At 46.7% G+C, this 20,963-nt stretch overlaps 1 long non-coding RNA gene across 1 annotated transcript; it reads left to right on the forward strand.

Moving 5' to 3' along the window:
* The first annotated feature begins 11 nt into the window (after positions 1-11).
* Positions 12-18,148, forward strand: LOC308500739. Its single transcript, XR_013993776.1, has 3 exons — positions 12-171; positions 15,365-17,796; positions 17,959-18,148. It is a non-coding gene; the product is annotated as an uncharacterized lncRNA (long non-coding RNA).
* The last annotated feature ends 2,815 nt before the right edge of the window (positions 18,149-20,963 follow it).

Genomic DNA, 20,963 nt, shown 5'->3' on the forward strand with positions numbered 1-20,963 from the left:
GCCGGGTTTTTGAGAGCGCTAGCTCACCTGTGTCTCCGGACCGTGTGGCCGACTCCTTAAAGAAACCTTTCCTTTCTTTGCTGCAAACTCCTGCTTGTGTTTGCTTTTGGCTTGGATGCGCGACGGCAAACGGACCCCTTGGAGTCTGCGGTAACAAGCCATCTCTCCCCGGTGAGTCAGACATTTCGTTTTACCTCAAGACGTTTTTCTGATATCTTGAGTTTTTAAAAACACTGGACTGGGCTTTTGGCTGAGATGAAGTCGGTAGTGACGTGATTGTCCCTGAGAATCCTCTGCACCAGCCTGTCATAGTCCTAGAAATTCCACCAGTAGCAATGTCTCACTTTGGGCTGCCAAATACCAGACAAGGTGGCTTATAAACAACAGAAATTTATTCCTCACGGTTCTGGAAGCTGGAAAACAGATCAGGGTGCCAGCATGGCCGGGTGATGACTGACTTTTGGTTGTATCCTTACCTTGTGGGGCCACGGGACCTCTCTCCACCTCTTTTATAGGGCACAATCTCATTCATGAGGTTGGAGCCCTGCTGACTTAATCACCTCCCAAAGGTGATTCATCACCTCCTAATGCCATTGGGCATTCAGATTTCAACCTATGAATTTGGGAGGGAAAGCAAACATTTGGATCATAGCAAGTAATTTGCTACTTTGGGTCCCTCTTTTAAAACATCACCAACTACTCCCCCATTTTTCTCCCTTGCCTTCTTTCAAAGGGCTTTTCTCTTTGGCTTACTGATTTTTAAAGTTTCACGTTTAGACACTTTGATTTGGCCTAAGGCTTTGACCTCCAGCTAAACCTACTTCTAGCTCTGAGCAAAGCCAATCCTGGAGATTCCAGAAAGGGGTCTTCCGGGGTGAGGACCATGGCTCAGTCACCTCTGTATCCCTGGGGCCTAGCAAAGAGCTAGAATGCTTGTGGAATTGGTATTATCCAGAATCAAACTGTGTCTTTCCATCATCTTGCAACTGGGAATGAAGAGGGTTTAAAATAGGTACAAAAACTTAAGTTTATGCAAATGTTCATAGCAGCTTTATTGATAATGGCAAAATACTGGAAACAACCCAAACGTCTTTCAATGGGTGAATGGCTGAGCAAACTCTGGTACGTTTATGACATGGAGCACAACTCAGCAACACGAAAGCATAAACTACCCATAGATGCGCCAGCCTGGATGGACCTGCAGGGCATTAGCTTAGTGGGAAAAGTCAATCCCAAGAGATTACAGACCGTGTGATTCCATTTATGGAACATGCTTGAAAAAAATAAAACTACAGAGATGGAGAACAGATCAGTGGTTGCCAGGGGGACAGAGACAGGGGTGGGACAATAGCATAGGGTGGAAGTGCTTGGGGATACAAAGAGGTAGCATGAGGTAGTGCGTATGTGGCAATGGGACTTTCCATGTCCTGACTGCGGCGCTGGTTACTCAAACCTATTCGTGAGATGAACAAGAACTACACACACATGAATGCCATTGCTACAAATGGTGAACACTGAGTAAGATCTGTAGAGGAGTTCGTAGTAACCCACCAAGAGCAAGGTCAAGATCGTGGGTTTTATACTGTACTACAGCAATATAAGATGTCACCATTAGGGGAAGCTAGGGGAAGGGTATGTGAGTCTCGGTGTACTAGGGTGGAATGCCAAGGCTCCATTATCCTGTTTCCTGTACCTCTGGGGGAAAAGTTGGTGTCGGTGTGACTTCACAGGTGCCTACCTAGGGGTGTAGAGGCAGGAACACCTCCTAAGTGGATGGAGAAAGAGAGTAAAGATGCCAGCATGTTCTGAGGTTCGAGAGCACGGACCAGCTCGATTCTCCTGCAAGCCAGCCCACATGAAAGCTTCAACAGGAGGGACTCAACAAAAATGACCTCTACTTTATTTATTTATTTTTTTCAAGAGGGCGCAGCTCACAGTGGCCCATGTGGGGATCGAACTGGCAACCTTGGTGTTACTGGCACCTTGGTCTAACCAACTGAGCTCAGCCACCCCTGACCTCTACTTTTTTTTTTAATTATTTTTTTTTTCAATTACAGTTAACATTCAATATTATTTTACATTAGTTTCAGGTGTACAGCATAGTGGTTAGATATTTATATAATTTACAAAACAAATTCCTCCATGAGTCTAGTACCCACCTGACACCATACATAGTTATTACAATATTATTGACTATATTCCCTTTGCTGTACTTTTCATCTCTTGACTATTTTGTGACTACCAATTTGTACTTCTTAATCTTTTCACCGTTTGCACCCAGCCCCGCAATCCCCTCCCATCTGGCAACCATCAGATACAGAGAACGACCTCTACTTTTTATTGAATTATGCAGTTCTGTAAGCCTTTCTGTGGTTATGTTTAGAAAATATTTTAAAGGCTGCTTAGTCTAAGGACCCTTCTCTTTAGTGGATCCTAAAAACAAGCTTTAAACTAGTCCATTAACAATCTATTAACATTCTGTTTCTTGTTGAGATAGAGTGACAGAAACCACATATATTCTCCCACCTGAAACAACTCAAACAAACTGGATAAAATATATGACGTTATGGTTTTCTGACATTGGCTCACAAATAGTGCAGGACAGTGATTGCTGGGAAGGGGAAACCAGAGAGGTGAGTGGGATGAGTGCTACCTGGAGAACAGGGTGAAAAGCAGGCTAAAAAGTCAAGACCACAGACAGGGCTGGCCGCTCCTCCCCAGTGTTGTCAGACCTGGTGCTTTAGGGTGTTTCAAACTTCGTAAAAATCATTATTTGGACTAAAACCCAGACTTCCTGAACATTGGATTTAGCCCTTGGGTCCTGGTTTTTGTCCATAGAGCTCAGAGTTAAGAGTTTGGGTTTTCTACTTCTGACTTTTTATTTCCCACCAGAGCCCAGCCTTCACTCAGGTGGGAAGTGAGGACAGCACAGGGAGGGTGGAGAAGGTAAGGAGAGGCCTCATCTGGGGGCAATGTCCGTGAGGTTCACCAAGCAGCCTGCTCTTGAGAAAAAACAAGGTCAAGGTCATGGAGAGCGAGAACAAGATGACTGAAGTGATGGGCTAGGACCCAGGCTCAGACTGTAGCAGTGGCACCGTCCAGCTGGGGACCTTGGACAAGCCACCTGACTGCTCTCTGCCTCAGTTTACTCACTGAGAGAATGGGCATTATAACAGCCCCACCTCGTTGTTTTCTGGTGAGGATGAAAAGATGAATGGAACGTGCTTAGCACACACAGAGCTCACAGTAAGAGTTCAATAAATGTGGTTTTCCTCTCCCTTAGCTCTCCCCCTCCTCTCTTCCATTTGCCCTCTTTTTTTCTTTCCTCGCTTTGCTCATAGTCCTTCCTCTCCCTACCCCATTTCTTTTATCTCTCCCATTCTCCTCATTGACTTTCTTGCTCCCTCTTGCTTCCCCTCCTCTTGGTTTTCACTGGCCTAGTCTTGCTCTCCCTCTCCTCCTTCAAGGGCTGTCCTTCCCAGGGCGGAGGAGCCCTTCCTCCACCTGGTGAGCAGCAGGAAGTGCTGCAACACCAGTAGGTCACTCAGGGGCCCCACCATGTTGTAACCCAGGCAGTTCCCAATGTCTTGAGGGGCATTCAGGAACCAGTCTAAGGAACAACCCAGAACCTAGAGTACCTCCCAGAGTCACCAGGTTTCTAGAGGCAGGGAGGTAAGGAAGGGGTGAGTGGGGTGGAGGGGAGGGAGGTAGGGGTCCCTGAGACATGCCAGGAGGCAGCTTGGAAGAAGGCTTTGGAATTAGAGAGAACTGAGTATGAATCCTGGCTTTTTTTTTTTTAACTTTTATTTATTTAAGTGTGTTTTTCCAGGACCCATCAGCTCCAAGTCAAGTAGTTGTTTCAATTTAGTTGTGGAGTGCGCAGCTCACAGTGGCCCATGTAGGGATCGAACCGGCAACCTTGTTGTTAAGAGCACCGCGCTCTAACCAGCTGAGCTAACTGGCCGCCCCCTGGATCCAACTTTTAATAGCGGGGCAATTGGGAGCAAGTTCGTTGCCCTCTCTGAACCTCATGTAAAATGAAGATAGTAATCCCAGTTCTTACTCATATACAGGCATACCCCAGATAGTGCAGGTTCCGTTCCCGATCACCTCAATAAAGCAAGTATTGCAATAAAGCAAGTCATAATCTTTTTGCTGGTGGAGGGTCTTGCCTTTAATTTGTAAGAAAAAAATGCAACATCTGTGAAACACAATAAAACGAAGTGCAATGAAATGAAGTGTGCCTGTATTCAGCATCTACCACGTGCCATTTGCCCTTGATACACACACTATGAGGTAGTTAATAATATTAACCCCATTTAACAGAGAAGGAAACTGAGGCAAAGAGAAGTTACTTGTCCAAGAACATACAGGTCATAAAGAATGCAGACATGATTTGCCCAAGCACTCTGAGAATACCTCAAGTGACCTATTTCATAAGCTTTTTGGGAAGTAAATGGTATAACTTACATTTGTTAGTTATTTTCACCAATTTAATAGGCAAAAAGAAGAGAGTTGGAAGCAATTTTGTTTTACATTTCCACAATTACCAGCAAGTACCAAACGCTTTTACGAAGTATAGTAGGTCCTCAAGTAATGTCATTTCATTATAACGCTGATGAGATCCTGTAGGAACTCAGCCCTGTTTATATCCATCAGCCGATGATAAAATTGGTTTCGTTATACATTGTTTTGCTTAAAGTCGTAGAACCTATCAAAGACATTAAGTAAGGACTTGCTGCAATAGTTCTCTCTCTATATAAGCATATTTATGCATGAATGCTCTGCTCTTATCTTTTGACTCTTTAGTGGGGATTGGGTGTCTACTCATTTTCTAAGAGAACGGGGAAGGTTTCAAGCTATAGGTCTGTCCTGTCTGCTATGGTAGCCATTAGCCACATGCAGCTATTTCAATTTAAAGTTCAGTAAAATTTAAAATTCAGTTCTTCAGCCATGATGACTACATTTTTCAAGTCCTCAAGAGTCACATGTGGCTGGTGACCACTACATAGAACAGCTGAATGGATGTAGCACATTTCCATCATCACTGGAACCTCTATCAGATAGTGCTGTCATCTGAGAAATCAGATCTGGCCCTCTGAAAACTGGAAACCGTGAGCCGTGGTGCCTGGAGACCTGAGTTCTGGTTCCAGCTCTGTCACTGACTGCCTGGGTGGCCATACCTCTGGACCTCATTCCTTTCCTATAACACGTAGGCAGAAGTTAGACAAAGTAATATGGGAATCTCATTCCCCCTCTGACTTTCTGGAGTCAGTCACAGTGGTGGAGAAAGCCAGCGTAGAGGGAAAAGGAGAGAGAAACACAGAGAAAGGGGAACACAGCAGACCTACAGGGAGAAGCAGAGAGAAGAATCCCCATTTCAGGCTCTTGGAATCTGTGAGACACCCATGAGTCTTAGTAAGGAATTCGCCACACTTCCTTCTTTTCTATTAAGCCTCAGTTAAATTCTGTTCTTTGTCACCAAATTTTCCTTTTCTGAAAAGTCAAATAATTTTCCAGTTGAAAAAAAGAGAAAGCTAAACAATGCAACGAAAACAAACAGAAAGGAATTTGAGGTTTTAATTTGACAGATGTTTCTTGAGCCAGGCACTGTGTCCAGTGCCCTATACACATTACCTCATCTAATCCTCACAGCAACCCTTGAGAGGTGGGTAATGTTTTCCCCATTTCAGAGACGAGGGAACTGAGGCTCAGAGAGGTTATGGGACTCGTGCAAGGACACACAGCTGGTGAGCAGACGATGCCAATCAGGGCTTGGTGAGATGACAGTAAGCTGGGTCTTACCTGTGTCAGCATAGTTCAAGAGTGAGGAGATTTCCTGGGTGGGGACCCACTTGGCTCAGGGAGGGTAGCAAGCTAGAAGGATCACGCCCTGTCATGAGGAGTGACTCAGTTATTCTGGCTACAGAAGAACACTACAAGCTTCCCATGGCTTGAAGTAGGGAAGGGTGGCACTCACAGGGTTTGGGGCAGCTGCTATTTATCAATGGAAGGAGAAATATTTCTGGACTTTACCAACTGGTACTGCCACACTGCTTATCTTTAACGCCAGTTTTAAAAACTAAAGTGTTTTTTTTTTTTAAGGGTTGCCACTATTTCTTCCTGAAGTTGGAGCTGGGAGCTGGCGGTTTGGTTCTAACCTTCTGGTTGGTGACAGGGGTGGGTGCCTGCCTGTGTGAGTCGCACAGGGGATGCAGGAAATAGATGAAGTAGCTGAGACCCAGTGGCGTGAGCACCAAGAGACTGAGCAGGGAGACCACAGCTCTATGTCCAGGATTTGCTTCTAGCCGAAGGTGCCTGTGAGGTAGTCACCGGGGATCTGGGTGATGAGGACGCCATAGAAGGTGCTGAGCAGGAGGCCACATGTGTCTGATCTCTAGTTGTACACAGAGATCTGGAATGTGGGAGGGTTAGAGAGCCGAGAGGTCCTACCACTAACCAGGCCCCTCACCAATCCCAGCTTGCTCAGCCACAGGCAGACAACTCATGTCCCAAAGCTGTCACAAGACTCTCAGACACTCTCCCTCCCTGCCACACATACACAATTCATACACACAATGACAGACAGACACATGACCCCCAGGAACCAGGACTCTTTTGCACCCCCCTCCCAGCCTCATGTTTTTCCCAATATCCTGTTGCCCCTTTCTCTCTATTTCCGTCAAGCCCTTTCTCCTGGGAGTCATATTGCCTGGGTTCAGATTCCAGCTTCATATTCACTTGACCTTGGGCAAATTACTTAAACTCTGATACTGTTCCTTAACTGCAAATGAGGCTAATAATCCTTCCTACCTTGGGGGTCATCGAGAGAGATAAGGGTGCTTTCCCTGCAAAGCACCGACCTACTGCAGTGCCTGCCCCTCGATAGTGGGAACTCAGCTTAGGATCCTTGCTGTCGTCATCATTCATATTCAACTTGGCCTTGCTCTGGCCCCACCCTTCTGCTTTCTGCAGGGGTCTTGCCTCTTCCTGTCCCAGTTCATTCTCCCACCTTCTACGACTTCGGTCAGACAATTAAGTTCGTGAACTCATCCTAGAAAAAGTGCTACATACCTCATTGCTGAATATCACTATGGTCACTTTGAAGGACTCCCCTTGGGAAGCTAGGCACTGACGCCAGTGCCTAGTCCACCCTTCAAAGCAATTTTGGAACTTTATCTGGAATGGCCATCGGGGCTGTCATTGTATTACCCGTGATGTCCTGAATGTCATCAAAATATCTTCCTTTCAATATTTCCTTTATCTTCGGGTAAAGAAAGAAGTCATAGGGGGTCAGATCAGGTGAGTAGGGAGGGTGTTCCAATACAGTTATTTGTTTACTGGCTAAAATCTCCCTCACAGACAGTGCTGGGAGTTGGTGCATTATCGTGATGCAGGAGCCATGAATTGTTGGTGAAAAGTTCAGGTCGTCTAACTTTTTCACGCAGCCTTTTCAGCAATTCCAAAGAGTAAACTTGGTTAACTGTTTGTCAGTTGGTACAAATTCATAATGAATAATCCCTCTGACATTAAAAAAAAAAAGGTTAGCAACAGCATTGCAACAGGTGAGCGAACTTAATTGTCAGACCTTCGTACCTGAGCCGCCTTTCTTCTCCTCAAATCCCCGTTCCTGAATCTGAGACCCAGAATACCTGAGGGATTGAAGAAGGAGAAAGGGCAGCCATTCCCCAAAGAGAAATGCTGCCTGGTTGAGATTTCCTGGTGGAGAGGGGCTTCTGCCCAGCCTGAGAACCCAGCATAATCCTGTGCAGACCCTGAAGTAACCTCTGCAAGTCAAAATCCTGCACAGAGATATACCTGGGTAGGTCAGGCCACCATCTGAAGCTTTTTCCCCATCTGTGAACCAGAAAGGGAGGGAATTGGCCTAGATGCTGCCAAGATGCTCTTGGGGAACACTCAGGGGCTGAGTCCACAGGGGACACAGGTGGGAGGTGGCGAACATCTCACGGACATGGAATTGAATCCTGGGGCCTCCTCTACTTCTCTGAGTCATCTTGGAGAAGTCACTTCTCTCTGAGCCTTGGTAAATTGAGATCAGACAACAATCCCCTGCCTATGAGCCTCTCAGGGCTGTTGGGAGGAAGTAATGTTGAGGAAAGGGGAGGAAAAATAATTGTGCCAAGCTCCAGAATGAGGAATGAGCGCCTTTCCATCACCGGCTGAACGCCACATCTTGGCCAGCAGATGGCGCCATCGTAGCGCCGGTGTCTGAACCCCAGGTCTCCCTAAAGTGGGCTCCCAGATCCCTAACCATCACTGCCTGCCTGTGCTTGGATGGGGACATTTGTTGTATGTGGCAAAATTCAGTCTAAGTGTTAGACTAAGAGCTGACAAACTTTGGAGCCAACAGACCCGACTGGACCGATTCTATCCCTTTCGTAAAGGCAATGTGGGTAATTTTCCTCCGGGGTGATTTTCTTAACCTCTCTGAACTTCAGTTTCTCCATCTGTAAAATGAGGATGGCACCCCCTTCTGGCGTTGTGGCAGGATGCAAAGTCTCTTACAGCACCTGCAGGGGGTCTGTGTTCAGTCGCGTAACTAGTCCAACTGGCCTGAGAGCTAAGCACCAACTCCTTTCCATCCCTCTCAAGCTGCCCCAGTTGAGTCACCCCATGTTACCACGTCCACTCATGTCACCAGGCTTTCACTCCTGCCTTCTGCCCTCTGTCTGGAGTATTCTTCCCCTCCCTGTTTTGTGATTTCTTAGAAAATTTGAAACATGTTGGGATTTTTTCCCTAATTGCATTTTTAAACCTTATTGAGATATACTTCATATATCATAAAACTTTGTTCATTTTGAGTATACTATTCAATACTTTTTCAGCAAGTCTATCAAGTTGTACTCAAGACTTGATTTTCAAAATCCTGTGTCTTAAATGTGACCTCTCTCCTGAGTCCAGACACTTCATCCAATGCCTGTTGGACATGGCCACTTGGCTATACCCCAGCCCCGCTAACTCAGTACATCTCCAGCCAAATGCATCACTGTCTTCCCCTCCCTCCTTCTCTTCCAGTGTTTCCCACCTGCCTTCTTGGCTTCTTCAGGCTAGAAATTCCATCTTTCTCCTCTGTGTTCTCAGCAATTCATTCAGGACCTGGCACGTAGTAGATGCTCAATAAAAATTTGCTCTGTGCATGAATAAAATAAACAGTATCACCCTGTTACCCAAGTGTGATTGCTCACCCCTCACATCCTGCCTTCTAACGTCCCTTTGACCCTATCTGGGAACTGTCTGTCTGGAGTCCAACCCTGCCTGGAGCCCTGTGATACCTCAGTCTCACACTCCTGCCCTCTGCTGTTGTAGTGGTCTCTTTCCTGCACACCCCATGCCCTGCCTCAGTCTCCCCCCACTCTGGTTTTTCTCCCCCTATCTGGTCCCAGAGTGACTTCTCAAAAAAGCACATCTGATCTCATCATCTTCACCCCAAGAATGTGCTGCCCATTCTGTTACAATGAAGTCCAAATCTCTTAACGTGACAGGGGCAGCCCTTCAGGATTTGGTCCCAGCCCATCTCTCTAGCCTTGGCCTCATCCCTCTCCCCCTCCAACTCTTCTGGGCTTTAGTCACCTCAAACTATAATACAAGAGCAACATGACACCAGGACTGAAAGGCAGGTCTAGAGTCAGCATGACTGGAGTTCACATCCCCGCAGCAGCACCTCTTTAAGCCTCAGTTTTCTCATCTGTAATATGGGAATGATAATAGCACCGACCTTGTAAGGTTGTTGTGAGGATCACATGAGATGATGAAGTAAAGCACTTGGAATAGGCCTGGCACATGGCCAGTACTCAACAAACGTTAGCTTCATTTCCCTGGGGCTCGCCAAGCACACACAGTTTTGCTCTTCATGGTTTGTCTACGGAGACTGTCTTTCCCATTTCGCTCCACCAGGGGTGCTGCAATCCATTCCACAGCCCAAGGGAACATCTCCATGTGGGAGACATGCCTCAAGCCGCTCAAGTCAGCTTTATCAGAACTTCCTAGTTCACAGAGCTGATCACACTAGGACCCCTCTTGCCACCTCCTCCACCCCCCAGGGCAAATCCAACACCAAGTCATTTACCTCCGTAGAGCTCTCAACTCTCTCCCTTTCTCCACATCCCCACTGCCGCCTCCCTTACTCCAGCCACCATTGTGCCCACTCTGCTTCCACTCTGTCCCTTCAGTATTTGTCCCAGAATGGACAACTATTCTCACTGCCCCCTCCCAGCCACAACCCTGCATTGGCTCCCAAGCATAGTCCACCATACACTTCCCAGCCACGTGATGTACCCCTATCCCTTCTACCCGCTGGGTTCCAGCCATACTGGCCTCAGGAGTGCTCTTTCCCCTCCCACCTCAGGGCCTTTGCACATACTGTTTCTTCCACTTGGACCCTCTTGCCCCCTCCCTTCATCTCCTATTAAACTCAGAAACATCATCTCTGACCCTCCTTTCCACCACCACTAAATCAAGATTCCCCCATGATATGTTTTCATAACACTCTGTGCGTCCTCCTCTTCATTCTTATCACAATCTGTAATTATATATTTGAGTGGCTATTTGATAAATATCTGCCTCTCCCACTGCCTTTAAAAGCTTTCTGAGAGCAGAGGTTGTCTTGTTCCATTGTGTCCCCAGTGGCCTGGCGTATACCAGTGGAATTTGGCTATTTCCTTATGTGTGCCCTCTGCTCCATTGTCAGGTCCCCAAGAGAAGGGCCATAATCCATGTCTGTATTTCCAGACACACTCCCTACCCTGCAGTAGGGGATCAATAAAAGTCACATGAATGAATGATGACATCTTTTTCAGGTCCTCCGAAGGTTGATATTTAAACTATGCTTAAAGAAACTATGCTGTTGTGATAAAATATGAATGATAATATCTATGACGGGCATTGGAACTGGCTGTCACTACCCAATTATTCTGCCCGAAGAGCACATTCTTTGACCAGGAACATCTCTGCAGGCCTTTGCCATTCACTTTCCCAGCCCTGATCAACAGTGTGGGTTTGGGAGGGCAGTGTCACTATTTCCTTGCTTTTACAGACGAGAAAAACGGAGGTTTAGGACTATTAAGTAGCATGCCCAGAGGAGGCTGAGCTGGAGCTCAAACCCAAGACTTGTGTCCAAGCGCGTGACTTTCTACTCCATACCTCCCAAGCTTGGACGTTGAGCTCCACATAAGCAGACGCCACACGTTGTCACCCCAGTGCCAGGTCAGGAGGGGAGGGCTCACAATGGCTGTTCAATTAATGCATGAGCGAATGAATGCCTCCTTAACTGCAGGAGCCAGAACCCAGTTCACCTCACTCCCACCCCGCTTCCAGAAAACAGCCAGGGCTCTATCTCTAGTCAGGGCTCTATCTCAAAGCCCAGGATGGGAGGAGGAAAAAGGGCCCTGGGCAAAAGGAAGAAGAATCATATCCAGCAGCGCCTTCTGAGTAAGGCACTTTACAGTTTGCAAAGCCTGCACACTTACTGCCTCTTACTGAACTCTCAAAGGAACTCTGCAAGTCTTAGGGCAGAACAAATGAACAGACAAGAAAAAAGAAAGAAAAACCCTTTTTATCCTCTTTGCAAAGCAGATGTGTGTTCTTCGTAAACAATTTAGAAGTGTGCTGCCCAATGCAGTAACCGCTTTTTACACGTGGCCATTTAAATTTTAATTCATTAAAATGAAGCAAAATCAAAAATTAAATTCCTCAGTCTCACTAGCCACATTTAAAGTGCTTAATAGTCACACGTGGCTAGTTACTACCCTACTGGACAGTACAAATACAGAACATATCCATCACTGCAGAAAGTTCTATTGGACAAAACTGATTTATGGCATACAAATAAGCAAAAGGAAGGGGAAAACCCTTGCAATTCCATTTCCCAAAGAAAACTGCTAACATTTTGGTGTGGATATTTCCAGTGGAATTTCTATGGGTGGGCATTATGTATTTTTTTTCCAAAAATGGTTTAATACTGTACACACTATATTTTATGGTCTGTTTTTTCACTTTCAAAGTACTATACATATCTGTTCTAGACCACTTTTAAAAAACATATTATTTTAAAAATCAGTATTTATATGGCTACCACGATTAATTTACCCAGTTCTCTATTCACAGTTATTTGTGTTGTCTTCCTTTCTTTTTTTTTAATCATCAGGGAACCTGTTCTTTTTTAAATTTATTCAAATATTTTGTGTGACAAGAGCTGTGTTTTTATTTTGAAATCATTTATTTTTGCAAAAGTGATAGATGCTCATTAGGGAAAATTAAATGAAAATACATAACGTATAAAGAAGAAAAAAATGGCCCGAATCATTCTACCCCAAAATAACCACATCTCCTTTCAACTTTTTACTGTAAGATTTTTTCCCCAAACATACAGAAAGGTTAAAAGAGCAGCATAATAAACACCCATACACCCACCACGTTGATTCAACAACTGAAACCACCACATTTTAAACAAGTTAGAGCCCTCTTTCGAAACATCTTCCTGGATCTAAACACATATAGATCTGTAAGTATAGAAATGACATCACACTTTACGTGTTGTTTTGCAATCTGCTTTTTATTTTCACTGGTAATAATATATTAGAAATATCTTCTCAAGTTTCCCCAAATATGCTTCCACAGGATCACATTTAATGGCCCCTTCGTATGTGTTGTATGAATCTATCACCATTTTCACAACCCCCTGTGGCTGGACATTGGTGTTTCCAGTTTTTCACCTCAATGGAAAAAGGAGTTCACTGAGAATCTTTGTGTCTTTTTGGGTGAGAATCTCTTGAAGGTAAGTCTAGAGACTCAGGAGTAGAAGGATATGCCTGCCACAGAGGTTGCTAATTTATCCTTCCATTGATAATGCACAAGACTCTCCAGTTACCCACATCATCAGCAGTGTTTTCACTCGTAGGGCAGTGGTGTATTTAAATTATACATGTTCATCTTGCCTCTCTCTCCAGAGATGAACTTATTTTGATGGCTCCTTTTTGAATTTCAGACCTTGCACAGTACTTGGCACATGAGAGATGCTCAGGAAATGTATGTTGAATTTGTGGTTGATCCAGCTCACTGACTGAGGCATGACACAGAGAATACAGTGGAAATTCATCTTACTGGAAGGTTAGGTATGAAAGTTGGCACCTGGGGTATCAATAAAATACCCCAGAAAATAAGTGTTGAATGAGCAAATGTTGACAATCCTATAGGAAGATGTCACAGTGGAGACCAACAAATAGCTTCCTAGTTATTCAAACACTTTCATTCGTTTAACATATAATTATCCAGCATCTACTATGAGCTGGGCACTGTTCATACATACAGAAGATGTAACGAGCTGACATTCTAGGGGGGGCGCGAGACATATGATAAACAAATCAACAGCAAAATGCTTAGTAGGTCCATATGATGGTGAAGTGTGCTATGAAGAAAACCAAATCAGGAGAGGGGGCTAGAAAGTGGCAGAGGGGAGGGAGGGAAGATGGGGTGCTATTTTACGTGGGGTAGCCAGGGAAAGTCTCTTCAGTGATAAGCAGAAGTGAGCCCTGTGGGTGGGTAAGTGGGCCAGAGTGGTCCACTCTTGGCAGCAGTAATAGCAAGTGAAAGGTACTGAGGTGCAATTGTTCTTGGCTGCTAAGAACAGTAGGGATGCCAGTGGAGCTGCAATGAGGGAAGGGAACGGAGAGGAGGTAAGGCAAGGAGGGGTGTGCACAGCCCATGTAAGGGCCTTCTGTGAATGGAAAGGTGTTAAGGTTTTCTTTGAGGGAGAAGGGAGCTTCCGGAGGGTTTGAAAAGAGGAATGAAGTGATTTGATTTGTGTTTTTAAAAGACAATGCTGGCTGGGATATGGAGAGTAGAACGTGGAGAAACGGGTAAGGGTGGAAGCAGGCCGCTCCACTGGGAGACTGTTACACAAATCCAGGCGAGAAATGATGGTCCCTCAGACACAGTAGCTATGGAGGTGGTGAGGGTCAGATTCTGGACATCTTTTGAAGATAGGCAGTGGTATTTTTGCTGGGTCAGATGTAGGTGTAAAAGAGAGGAGTCAAGGACAAATCAAGTTGTGGCCTGAGCAATGAAAAATATGGAATTGCCATTTGCTGAGATGGAAAGGCCAAGGGAGGACCTGATTTTGGGGGGAAATTAATAATAGGTCAGTTGTGGCTATGTTAAGTTTGGGTTTCTTGTTGGACACCTGAGAAGAGATGTATGATTCTGGAGTTGAGTGGGAAGGTCTGTGCTGGAGAAACAAATCTACAGTCATCGTACAGAAGGTGTATGTAAAGCCTTGGGACAAATGGGAGCACCTGGGGAGTAAGCTAGGGAAGCAGAGAGGTCCAAGGGCCAACTTGTAGGGAACGCTGGCATGTAGACGTCAGGAAGATGAGGGAGGAGACGGAACAGGGGTCCTGTGAGTGGGAGGGGAAGGGAGAGAATGGGGTCCAGGAAGCTACAGGAAGAAAATGTACCTGAAGGAGGGCTCAGTCACCTGGGCAGATGCTGGTGATAAGGACTGAGAAGTGATTGTTGCATTGGGCAGCATGAGGTCATTGATGATAACCTTAAAAGAGCAGTTTCAGTGGAGTGGTGGGGGTGAAAGCCCAACTAGAGTGAATCGGAGAAATGAAAATGAACAACTAACACTGTCAGTCTGGAAAACTCTTGGAGAAGTTTTACTGTAAAGGGAAGCAAAGTGTGCCTACGTGCATGTGTGCGTGTGTGCGTGTGTAAGACTAGGAGAATTGCCGCATGATTGTACGCTGCTGGGAATGAACCGGTAGAACAGGAAGAAATCCAATGCTGCAGGGGAGACACTTGGATGGCCGGATGATGTCCTGGAGTAGGCAAGAGGGACCTAGCACAGTGCCAAGTGGAGGGCATGGTCTTAGAAGTAAACACAAGGCATCTGCGTAATGGGGGACAGGCAGAAAAATGGGCACAGATGCCGGCAGGTGAGCAGAGGGTGAGGTGGGAGTCTGGGGAAGTTTCCTTCAATTGCTTCTGTTTTCCCAATGAAACAGGAAGCAGGGTCATCCATCAGCTGACAGTGAATATGGAAGGTTCTTGCCCTGGTGTTGTTACAGATAGCTGTGGCTTCCGCTGACCACCAGATGAAATGGTTGGCTTGTACTTAGGGCCACACAGGATAAAAAGCCTTTGAAAGCTTGAATCACACGCGGCATGATGAGAGCCCACACTCTGCTGGGTGTAGGGGGAACTGGGACCAACTGGGGGGCCGTGGCCAGTCACATTAGGTCATGTTCCTCATCAAGGTGTGCGAATTCACGGGGTAGGATGGGAATGTAACTCCATAGTGGTGATTCATGCCTGTCTCTCTTCTCTCCTTCCATATGTGTTTCAGTGTGTGTCAGTTAAATGCACCGTGAGGAGGACCCTACTTTGAATGTCACAGCTGGAACTTCAGGCCTCCTGACTCCAGGCCAGTTTTCTCTCTACAGTGCTACTCCATCTTTCATCGCATCTCAGCAGACAACAACAACATGGCAGGAAGGAAAGGAACGTGGGCAGACGGAAAGGAGGAAGAGAGGGTCTAAGTCAGAGATGCTGGGACATGAGAGCTGGGCAGGTCCCACAAACCATCTGGTCCAACAGCCTTCTTTTACAGGTTTAGTTTGCAACATCCTTTTAATTGTTTTTCTCAGCAGGCTGGAGAGGTTCAGTGACTTGCCCAAGATCATGCAGCAGAATCCCCATCATCCCCACCACCATCATCACTGTCGTCACCACCATCACCGTCTTGAGGGCAGCTAGTCTGTGTTGGTCACTCCCTCCTGCCGAGCTGCATCTCATTTCATCCTCACAGCTTCTCTACGGGGCCACTCTCATTATTTTCATTTTACAGGTAGGGAAATATCACAGAGCAGGTAAGGTCCACCTTGGGGGACCTTCCTCTCACCCCCTCTGTAAAAATCTTGACCAGAGATCTCACATGGAGCCGATAACCCTCAGATATGAAGCAGAAGGGGGTTCCCCTTGAAACCCGAAAGCAGTATGTTTAAGATCAATAAAGGGAAGTTTTGCTTTGCACAGAAGGGGTACTGGCTAAAAATACTAGTGGCTATAAGAAGTATTTAGATGAATTCATAGATAGTTGTTCTTCACACAGCAGTTGGACTGACCTTTTAAAAACGTAAATCAGATCACAACACCACAACGTCCCTCTCCAAAATCTTCCACTGCACTCAGAATAAAATCCAGACTCTTCACCCTAATGGCTTCCCCACCCTCCTCTCCTGCCCCTCACCTCCTTGCTCACTTGGCTCTAGCCGTGCTGCTCTCCTTACAGTCTCTTGACTATGCCAGGCTCTTTCTGCCTCAGGGCCTTTGCATGTGCCCTCTCCTCTGCTAGGCTCCTCTCCTCTCTGCTCTTTGCCTAGCTGGCTATTTCTCATCCTCCCCCGACCCCAGCCTAAATGTCACCTCCTTCAGGGGGCTTTCCCTGCATGACCGCCCAGCTGAGTCAGTGCCTGGTCACTCTGTCTTGTCACTTTCTGGTGTTCCTCCTTGTCCTCTCACACGCCACATTATTTCATTTATTTATTTACTTGTTTTGCATGCATTTCCTTCCACTGGACAGGGAGCTCCATGAGTGCCGTCAGTGGCTGTCTTTTCATCTCTATGTTGTCCCCAGAACAAGTACCCAGCTGGCCTGGTGCCTGGAATGTGCTATTTATTCAGTACCATCTACATTAGATACAGTCCTAAACCTTTTCATATAAACTCACTCATTCAGTCCCCACATATCAACACTGTAACAGAGGTACTATTAACATCATCCTTATTTTATAGAAAGGAAACCAAGGTACAGATTTGCTAAAAATTTACCCATGGTCACAGCTAGTGAGTAGCAGAGAGGAGATTAAAATCCAGGCAGAGGAGCTCCAGAGTCTACACTCAACCACAACTCTACTCCCCCTCCAGTATTTATTGAGGTCATCAATTGACATTTGAGGAATAAATGAATGAATGAATGGCAAAGGATTGGTACAAAGGGCCCTAGAATCAGATAGATGTGGGTTTGGGACCCAGCTCTGTCCCCTAGGATCTTGGGGCTCATATTCTCACTCTATTAAGAAACAAAAACATCGGGGTTGTTGGTTAGCTCAGTTGGTTAGAATATGCTGCTAATAACACCAATGTTGCCGGTTCGATCCCTGCTTGGGCCACTGTGAGCTGCGCCCTCCTTAAAAAAAAGAAAAGAAACAAAAACAAAAAAACTTCCCTGAGAATGCCTCAAAGCAACAAGAACTGAACAACCTAATTAAAAAGTGGGCAAAAGGCTTAAACAGGAAATTCACCGAAAAAGAAACCAGAATGCAAAATAAACAAATGCAAAGATGCTTCGTCTCATTCGGGAAATGCAAATGAAGACTGACATATTAGAAGTCAATGAAGAAGTCTGGTCATACTAAGTGTTGGTGAGGATGTGGAAGAACTGGAACTCTCATCCACTGTGGGAGAGGAAAGGGAGAGTATTCCTCCAAACAGGTACTTTGGAAAACAATCTAGCAGCTCTCGTAAAGCTAAACACATGCATATTTAATGACCCACAATTTCAATCTTGGGTGTGTAGCTTAGAGAAACTCCAGCATGTGTGCACCAAGAGACAGAACGATCATGGCAGCCCTATTAGTTATAGCGAAACATTCAACAACCTACATGCTCATTGACTGGAGACTGGACAAAGTAACTGAGGTGTACTTAAACAATGGAGTGCTAGACAGCTGGGAAAAATGAATGAATGAATGAATGACAGCTAAAATGCAAAATCTGGTAAGTATTTTAGAGACATAATGATGCATAAAAAAAAACAAGACAAAGAGGAGCGCATTAGCATGATATATTATTTATATAAAGGTCAAAAAGCAGACAAAACAAAATGTTGTATGGGATCCATATCCATACGGTGACGTGTGTTTTTTTTTTTTCCCAAAGCAATGAATAGTGACAGAATTTAGGATTGTGTTGACCTCTGGAGTAAGGCAAGGAAGAAAACTGGGGAGGCACACAGGTGGCTTCAACAGTGCGGGTGAAGTTCAAGTTCCTAAGTTGGAGAAGTGGGACCACCGATGTTTGTCTTCACAAACCAGACACTGATCACACGTTTTTCGTATTCACCAAATATGACATAATAAAACATTTTAAAATTTCTCACGTTCTCAAGGTTGTTGTAAGATTCCAATGGGAATGTGGATGGAATGTGGATGGAATAAATAACTTCTTTATTCAACAAGTTATCTACCATATGCAAGATACCCTCTTAGACACCATGGAAGATACACAAAAATGAGCACATGATCCAATTGCGAGGAGGTGGCTCAAAATGAGAGCAGCTTTGGAGCTAGAGAGGCCTGGGTACGAATCCCAACTCTCCTATTTCTTTGCTGTGTGACCTTGGGCAAGTTACCCAACCTCTCCCTTCCTCAGTCTTCTCGTCTATAAGTCAGGAATCACAATCGTGGGAAAGCTACGAGGCTGAGCTAAAGTTATAAAGATACCTGTCTTGCCAGTTCTGATCATTCAGCACAAGCCTAGTGAATGTCACTGTTTGTGCAAAATGCTGAGGAGGTGGGGTGGAGAGGAGGGTGCCACTCCGCCCAGGTGAGAGTTGAATGGGAACAGGAGTTTAGATGGGAAGGCTCTGAGGGGTCACTGAAGGTTTGAAGCAAGGCAGGGACAGGATTTGTGTCTCAGAAAGATCTCCCTGGGGAAGGTGAGGGGTAAGACCGCAGCCAGGAAGGCTGTTTTAGAGGCTGTTTGTCATGCCTCCGGCCCCGCTCCCCACACAAGAACGCAGGACATGGTGAGGCCAGAAAGGAACACCCACGGAGCCATAGATAGGGGAGTCATACCACTATACTCTCGCTGGCGGCTGGGTTGGAGACACAGGAAGCAGGAAGCGCAATCTGCCATCCGCTTCTCTGCCAACCAACAACGCCATTTGCTAGCCACGGCAGTCATATTAGTGGCTAATAGCTAACTGGTTACAGCTGATGGCCATCTGCGACCTGAGCCAGCACCTTTCTACGAGAGGCTGAGAATCTAGAAACTGCTCTCCTGGCTCTGTCCCCACACTGTTACAATAATCCAGGTGGGAGATGATGGAGTTCTGAATTAGGGGGTCTAGCACGCACAGCAACCGGAGGACCGGCAAGAAGGGGACAGACGCTAGAGTTACTGGGGAGATTAAACTGATTGGACTGGAAGACTCGGGGGGCAAAGGAGCAGAAATCACCTGGAACAATATCCAGGTGTGATGCCCTGAGGCAGGGAACCCAGGAGGAGAAGCAGGTTGGAGAGGAGATCAAGGTGATGGGTTCAGAGATGGTCAAGTTGAATCCGGGTACCTGGGGGTCACTTAGTGGATATATGTAGGAGGCACTGCATTTATACGATGGGAACTCCGGGCAGAGCGCAGCTTGGAGAAGGTAACTGGGAGTGGGCGAGGTTGTCCAGGAAGGGGATGGAGGGTGTGCGGTAGGCCAAGGTGCCCATGACCCCAGGAGCAAGAGGAGGAGGAACTGGGGTGACAGCAAAGGAGCTGCTATGGAGGGAGGTGGAAAATGGGAATATGGGGTTTCCCTGAAGCTGAAGGAGCTGAGAGCTTGAAGAAGGAGGGCATGGCCCACCCCAAAGTCAGATGTCGCAGAGAGGCTGAGAAAAGGCCACCAGATCTGGCCATCAGGGGTTGTCCATGCCCTGGGCAGGAACATTTTCCTGGTGTGACAGGGACTGAACTTTGGAGAAGCTCCATGGTGAAGGGCTTCTCTCAGTGTTCCCAGCGTGTCCCCCCACAGCTCCCATCCATCCTGTCCACCTTTTAGGTCTCAGCACATTTGTTCAATGCCTATTCCTGGTTGGTCTGTAAACTCCAGGAGCAAGGAATCATGCTACACCTATCTCCTTTGAACCTCGTTTCAGTCCCAAGAAGTATTATTCTCATTCCCACTTCACAAAGTATCACAAAGTAGAGCAAACCGAGGCCCTGAGGTCAGGGACTTCCTTGGGCAATAGTGGGAATAGGTTCCATCTGTAATTTGCCGAGTGGCAGTCAGGAAAAACAAACTCACATCATCGGAACCTACAATGCCTGAACTTGGTGTTTCTCAAACTTTAGCCTGCATATAAAACACCAGACATGGGTAGGAATTCTCAGGCTCTTAAGTCCCAAACTGCAGAGATTCGCTTCAGCAGGTGCAAAGCAGTGTCTGGAGCCCTGTTTTGTTAACCAGCACTGCAGGTGATTGATTCCCTGCAGGCGATAGAGAGCCACCCCTGAGGCAGCATTAACCCATTCCTGTGCTGCACACTTGCTAGAATTGGAGGCAGCGGAGTGGTCCTGGACCCCGAAGGTACTGGTTTCTGGCCATCAATTAGGTCTCTGGCTGCAGCTGGGAGCGGGCTGGGGCTGGGGGAGGCAGAGGGTGGTAATAAAGAAACAACAGGAAGCTCAGCTTTTATTAGCCCTGGGTACTCGCAGCTGCAGGTGAGTAATCTGATTTCTGCGGCGTCCTGTTTTCTCCGCTGCCTGGCGGTTCCTCGACACCCACTCACCTGCCACCAGCCACGGGAGAAAGGGCGGGTGGGAGGAGTATGGGCGTGGGGGCTCCGCCCGTCTGGGTCCCTCGCCCGCGCCCACGCGGGCACACCCGCCCCGCCAGGGCCACCGGCCGTGCACCTGGGGTGCTCGCTGCGGGGATGCTGGGCTCAGCCTGCTGGGAACTGGGGGGAGATGATGCAGACGCCCACTCGGGGCCCTGCCAACAACGGCGGGAGCTGTGCCCCCTGACTCAGGACGTGCTCCACCGGGTCAGAAGGCCTGGTGCCATCTCCCGTCTCCACCATCGCCTTCTGAGCTTCAGTTGTCGCTTCTATAAAATGGGAGCATGTCCATCTCCCAGTGTCAGGCTGGAGATGGAAGAGATGTGAACGTTATAAAC

Source organism: Rhinolophus hipposideros (genome assembly GCF_964194185.1).
Source record: "Rhinolophus hipposideros genome assembly, chromosome: 8".
NCBI classification, from domain to species: domain Eukaryota; kingdom Metazoa; phylum Chordata; class Mammalia; order Chiroptera; family Rhinolophidae; genus Rhinolophus; species Rhinolophus hipposideros.